This window comes from Biomphalaria glabrata, chromosome 13 (genome assembly GCF_947242115.1).
Source record: "Biomphalaria glabrata chromosome 13, xgBioGlab47.1, whole genome shotgun sequence".
Classification (NCBI taxonomy): Eukaryota; Metazoa; Mollusca; class Gastropoda; family Planorbidae; genus Biomphalaria; species Biomphalaria glabrata.
The window spans coordinates 7,828,678-7,835,340 of record NC_074723.1 but is presented as its reverse complement, the minus strand read 5'-3'; the positions used below and the strand labels follow the sequence as shown (position 1 = coordinate 7,835,340).

Sequence of the window (6,663 nt, the reverse complement as noted above, 5' to 3'; positions counted from 1 at the left end):
CCTAGAGTTAGTTACTTTAAGCACATATTTATTTATTTGACAATGAAATATAACTATAACTTTCAAACAGACTTAAGAATTAAAATGTCTACCACTCGTATCTATTATTCTGCGAGGAGTCAATAATTCCAACAAAAACAATACAAGTCTATGGAAAAAAAAATGACCAAAAAAATCAAACTTATTATTGAAAAGAAAACAAAATATAAGGCTAGCAACGAAGAGTTTATAAATGCTAAAGATGCACCGAAAAAAGCAATAATTGAAGGGAAAAAAACATACAAAGAAAAAATTGAGAATTTCTTTGGAAATAACAACTCAAAAGCATGCTGGGAAGCATTAAAGAAAATAACAGGCTGCGCCTCAAAACGAGAACGACTTTCAGTGGGTGATGAGGAGAAATTTGCCAACGAACTCAATGATTTTTATTCTCGTTTCGATAAAGAAAATTTAGTTGAGCTACAAAATGAAATTTTCAACACTCTGACCCAAGAAAAACAAGAACCCTACGTCAATTTTGTAGCTGAAGATGTGGCGACCTTATTGATTAGAAGAGTAGACGTAACAAAATCTTCTGGACCAGATAAAATTAGTGGCAAGCTGATCAAGCTATGTGCGGAACAAATCTCTTTTATCTACTCTCACATTTTTAACCACTCGTTGCAAACGTGCGTAATTCCACACATCTGGAAAACTTCAGAGATTGTACCAGTAAAGAAACCAAAAAATAGATAGCTTAAATAATTTCCACCTATAGTTACGAAATGTTTTGAAAAATATATGCTTAAACAACTTGTAGCAAAAGTCAATAACAGCCTAGACCCTCACCAATTTGCATATAAAGCAGCTAGAGGAACTGAGGATGCAATTCTATTGCTTTTGGACCAGCTTTATAAGCATCTCGAAACACCCAAAACATATGCACGAGTTCTCTTTGTAGTTTTCTCCTCAGCTTTCAATACCATACAGCCACATCTAATGATAAACAAACTGAGTAACTTAAATGTCAGCCCTTACGTACAAGCACGGGTTCTAAACTTTTTAACCCAACGGCCCCAGTATGTTAAAGTCAACAACATCAAATCATCAACTCGAGTACTATGTAAGGGTTTTTTCTGTACTGTACACTCTTTACACTAATGACATAGGAAGCATCTATGACTCAGTTAAACTCATTAAATTCGCTGATGATACTGCCATAGTCGGTCTTATTTCAGAAGACGAAACTCAGTATCGAAGCTGGATAGAAGAATAAACAAACTGATGCACTGACAACTTTCTAGATTTGAATGTCACAAAAACTAAAGAACTTAAAATAGATTTCAGAAAGGATAAACAAATGATACACGAACTACAGATAGACACTTCATCGATACAAGTGAATTCATATAAATATCTAGGCGTCATCATAGATAACAAGATCTCACGGGAAGACCTCCTTGGAACTCTGGCAAAGAAAACAGCCCAGCGGCTACTTTTCCTACACAAGCTCAATAGCTTCAAACTAAATTAGAAGATCCTACATGGTTTTTACGACGGAACTATGCAAAATCTAATAACATTTGGAATAACTTGTCGGCGCCGCTCAGAACACATTATAAAAAGCGAATTAAAAAAATCACACGCACAACACTACCATATTTAAATGAACTTTTTAAACAACAAGGTTACAATGACAGTTGACCACATGTCACTCCTAACCGGTGACCAACGTCATTTCTATCATGTCGACTTATACAAGATTTGGCTTAAATTACAAAGAGATTACCTCTAAACTCTGATATCATCACATATATAAATTACAAAGAGATATCAAACTGATATCATCACATATTAGCTCAGCGTTTCTCAAACGTTTACCAATGGCATACCTTATATGAAAACAAAAGTTTTCCCCCTTAACAAGCTGAGGCTCTGTGGAGACAGAGGATTCCGGGATCGCTACAAAAATATAATGAAAATGAAATAAATACTAAAGACATAAAAGTAAATTTTATATTTATGTTTTTCTTTACACATATATACTAAAAATGTGTTTGGAATACGAATTTACAAAATGTTAATTAAAACTAGTGCGATAGGCTTTTGCAGTGGCGTAGCTAGGATTGAGGAGGAGGGGGGAGAATTTGAAAATCCCTCGGGGCCCCCACTTGAGGGTGGCCCCCCAAATGAGTGTTTTTTACATTTAAAATTGAATATTACTCAAAATGCAGGAGCTCCCAAAAAAGGTCAAGCTCCCCGGGCTCCAAACGATGCAGAATTTCTATCTACGCCCCTGGTCTTTTGTTTATTTGAAAATAGTCTTTGGTTTCTAATTGTTCCGTGTTTTGTAGACCTGAATAGTTTCTTTCAGAAAATAGTTGTGGAGGAACAGTACCACTTCAACCAGCAGTACCGAGCTGAAAGCTCTGCTAGCGGGGTCCGCGAAGGAGCCCCACGCGAAGCGTTTTCCTTTATTCACTCACATTTCCCTGATGTTTTATTGTAAGAAGAACGCATGTCAAAAAAAAAAAAAAAAAAAAAGATAAACCTATTTCCAATCATAAAAATTCTTCATCTTCTTGCAACAAAATGTAAATGTGTTTGAAGCTATAGGAATAGTGCAAGATATGAAACTGTCCATTAGAAGTTGTGTAATCAATGTTCAGTACGTTTTAGTGCAGTGACCAAAGGTTTGGAACTCACTCCCCATTGGTCTCAAACAGACAACATGTTACACTACATTCAAGAAGAACATAAGACCTTTCTGTTTAAAACATTTTTGATTAGTTTATCATTTTAACTAGCTTCCTTAACACTTTTTAGTTGAACTTGAAAATCACCATGGGGCTGAGTGATCAAGCGCTTGGCTTTCGATCCTGGGGTCCTGTGTTCGAATCTCAGTGATGACTGGTATTTTGAATTTCGGTAGTTTTAGGGCGCCCATGAGTTCACCCAACTCTAATGGGTAAGATGGGTACCTGAGTTTAGTTGGGGAAAGTAAAAGCGGTTGGTCGTTGTGCTGGCCACATGACACCCTGTTCGTTAACCGTTGGTCAAAGTAACGGATGATCTTAACATCATCTGCCCTTTAGACCGTAGATCTCTCCAGTGAGCTTTGTAAAAAACTTTTTGTTTTGTTTTGTTTTTAAAGATGTCATTTTATATTGATGAATAAGCCGACTAAGATTCGTAAAATCAAAAACTAAAGCTCTCAAACTGTTGCTCTTGAAAGGGGAGACTAATGGAATTCATAACAAGGATACCCACTGAAAAAAGTTGCTGATCGAACTTTTCGACTCGTTCTGAGCTGTGGAACTGCATGCGCACGTGAGACAAGTTAACCCTATAAAACCTCAGAGAGGCCTTCTATGTAATGTACTTGAGACCTGGGGGGTGTGTAAAGACAGTTGAGACACTTCGAGTTTGTTTTTGAAGCAAAAAAAAAAAAAGGAAGAGAGAGAGAGAGAAAGAGTCTGAAGTTTCGAAAAGTAATTAAAAATTTATTTTTTTTTTAGCTTTATTAGTCAAAAATAAAAAATAAAGGAAAAAAAAAGAAGAAAAAAAAAAGATTTTGCGAAAAATTATTTCTGACATTGAGACACAATTATTTGCCAAACTTTCTGTTTTATTCAAAGTCTGTGTTATATCCAAGGCGTAGAGAGTTTGAACTAGCAACCATTACAATGCTTAGTACAGAAACTATCTACTCAGCCATCGTTATGTTTGCGGTAGTGGTCAGTGTATTGGTAAGTTACGATATCTATAAGTCAAACAGTTGTTTTTTTGTTTTTTTGTTTTTTTTTTGTATTTGTAATTGTTAATTGCTGATTCAGGCAGTCTGTCTGTGCTCTAATGAACCAGGTAAGATGGAGAACTTTGTACGAATTTGTCCCAGCATAATGGATTTAAGAAATGTGGCTTTATTTGTGTTTCTAAGTTTTATTATATTGTGTCCTTGTAATTGTGATTAATTCTGGGCCAGTGTTTTATGTATTATTGCTCTTCAACTAGCTAATCTTTTCTCATTTAGTGTCTCCTAAGTTTAATGATTTCACTAATGCTGTCACTCCAGTCAAATGCAATTACTCATTTGTTTTAAATCCCACGGCACTTTTTCGCGTTTGTTCAGGTTTCTTGATGTTTTTCTGAGTTCAAGTGGTCCCAAACATTGGATGCATATTCCAATAGTGGTCTAACCACGGTGAAATAACATTAAATAGTTTATTAATGTATTTTACAAATAAAAATATGTTTATTAATTTATATGCTTTGTTTAATATTCTAACACTTTTAATACAAATCAGAAACCCCATCAGTAAGAGAATTACTCCCTTAGAGCACGTGAAAGGAAGCTGGCAGTGAATTCTAAGGTTACCTTGCCCTTACAAGGACAGACCAAATGCCGCACACGAACCAGTTCTCTCTCTATCATATCCTTGTCCCGTTCGCCCTTCATGTAGAATGCGACTTTCATAAAGAATGTCGTCTGCTGTTTCTTCGTCCTCTATGCCGTGGCGTCACCGTGTGTCGTAGTTTTCTCGAAACCGTCCGAAGTATATACCACTTGGACAGTGAGCTACTCTGAGCTGGGCTAGGACGGCTTGTTCCGCACGATGAAGTAGCCACCTCGCATCCTGGTTTACTCAAATGCCTGTGGAGGTCATGGCCTTTATCGGAAGCGTCCCAACAGTCGAACCAAAGTGCCAAAAATCGGGTGTCGGCTAGGTATTATACACTTTCATAAGTGACTTTCAATAGGCTTAAGTCACTTTTGCAGTAGATCCCTAAGCTTGAGAGTAAGTGTCAATCCACTTGAAGGGCGTACAGAGTTAAAGTAGAGAGAGAGAGAAAATGTTTCAATTATATCCATAAAACACAAGGGAAAATTATTAGAAGCATTGAAAGATATAACAACAACCTCCTAATGTTCTGTTGTCACAGATTAATAATAAATTACTGTAGACGTTACTAATTAATAATGATAATAACGAGACTGTCTTTATCAAGGTAGACATATATAACTAACTTGTTATTTCCGTCCGATTCTTTGCTTTCGCATAAAACATAGACAACAAACAATGACGTAATATCTTCTAATATTAACACACTAAACTTCTCCATCTTCTCTAAGGACCTTAAATAAACCGTTATGACGTTTGGGGAGGAAGCCCATTCTCTTCTATGGATGACTGCCTGGTCGTGCGGTATGCGCGCTGGACAGTCATTCGGTTGTTTGTTGGTCGTCCCGGGTTCATACCCTGCCCGCTGCCATCCCCCCGTCGCCCTTCAGGAGGGTTGGACTAGGACTGAAGGAACGTCTGAGATATGTCAAACATTTTACAAACATTTTCACATTACTATTTGTATTCCATTTTAGCTAATATTTAAAATAGTTTTAAAATGATGTACAGATGTATTGAAAATATAGCATGATATTTTGATAGTTTAATGTATGAATTGTGTAAGCTCTGGTATATATATATAAATATAAATATATATGTATATATATATATATAAATATATATATATAATTAAACTATGTTTCAACCAGTACGGTAGATACTGCTAAGTATACTTTTTTAAAGTAACAGACTGCAAACTAGCTTATTTGCTCAGCAGCAGAAAAGCTGACTTCTTCAAGAAGAAAGTAATAAACAAACAACAAAACATTTTTTTAAAAACAACTTTTAAAAGAAAATGCTTATATTAAGCGTAGTTGTATCAATTAGTTTGAACTCGTCATGTAATTAAATGTGTAGTAGATGTAGACAATCAATAATAGATCTCTGCCATTTTAACTCTTTCTCTCCTAATTGACGACACCAACGTTGATTTGACCTCATTAAATTAAATTAATGTTAAATTTTATAGACTTAATTATGTTTTGTATAAAAAGAGCCTGCATTCCCCTTTAATTCTATACCAAATAAAACATTTTCTAATAACAAAGGACAAAGCCATTGAAGCTTAATCATAACAGGGGAGTGAAATAGTAATGGGTAAAAGGAAGAATTCATTTAAAACTTACAGAAATAATTACGGAGAGAAAGAATTAAATATTTTACCAATTGTTGTTGTTTTTTAGTAGTTTCATGCTTTTAGCTTTCTCAATGCTAGGATTCTATCACTTGTCTGGACCAAGGGTAGGGGACAAGAAAGGCGTATCTGGATGATTGCTTTCTAAATTTATTTTTTCTTTTAAAAAAGAGAACGAACTAAATTCGAACTTGTCGGCTTAAGCCTTCCTAGGCTTCTCAAGCCAACGCGGTAACCACTCTACAAGCGAAGATTGAATAGTTATCTATTGTTTCTATTTCATGTTTGTGTTCACTAAGCTTCAGAAGACAACCTATAAAGGGAACTAATTCAGCTTATACCACCACTTCAGTCTAGTACAAATCCTTTCTCTTGTTTGAGATACCAAACAAAATAATAAATTACCAATAGTTAATTAACTAATAGATGCATTTTTAAAATTGATTCTTGTGATGCCAGGTAAAAAAAAATAATTGTGCAAAATTTCAGCGTGATCCGAGATTGGGTTTTGGAGAAATAACGTATACAAAATCTTGGCCAGACAGACAAACAGACAGAGTTGATAAAAACAATTTTAAAAGAGGGGGAGCTTCAGTCACACATTTCCTGCCTCTCTCAGGCCTGCAGAGAGTATTGGCTAACTAG

The 6,663-nt window shown here is 35.4% G+C and overlaps 1 long non-coding RNA gene across 1 annotated transcript; it reads left to right on the top strand.

The window, feature by feature from the left end:
- The first annotated feature begins 3,330 nt into the window (after window positions 1-3,330).
- On the top strand, window positions 3,331-3,732 carry LOC129922510 (uncharacterized). The gene is made up of 2 exons (XR_008774516.1): window positions 3,331-3,470; window positions 3,618-3,732. It is a non-coding gene; the product is annotated as an uncharacterized LOC129922510 (long non-coding RNA).
- The last annotated feature ends 2,931 nt before the right edge of the window (window positions 3,733-6,663 follow it).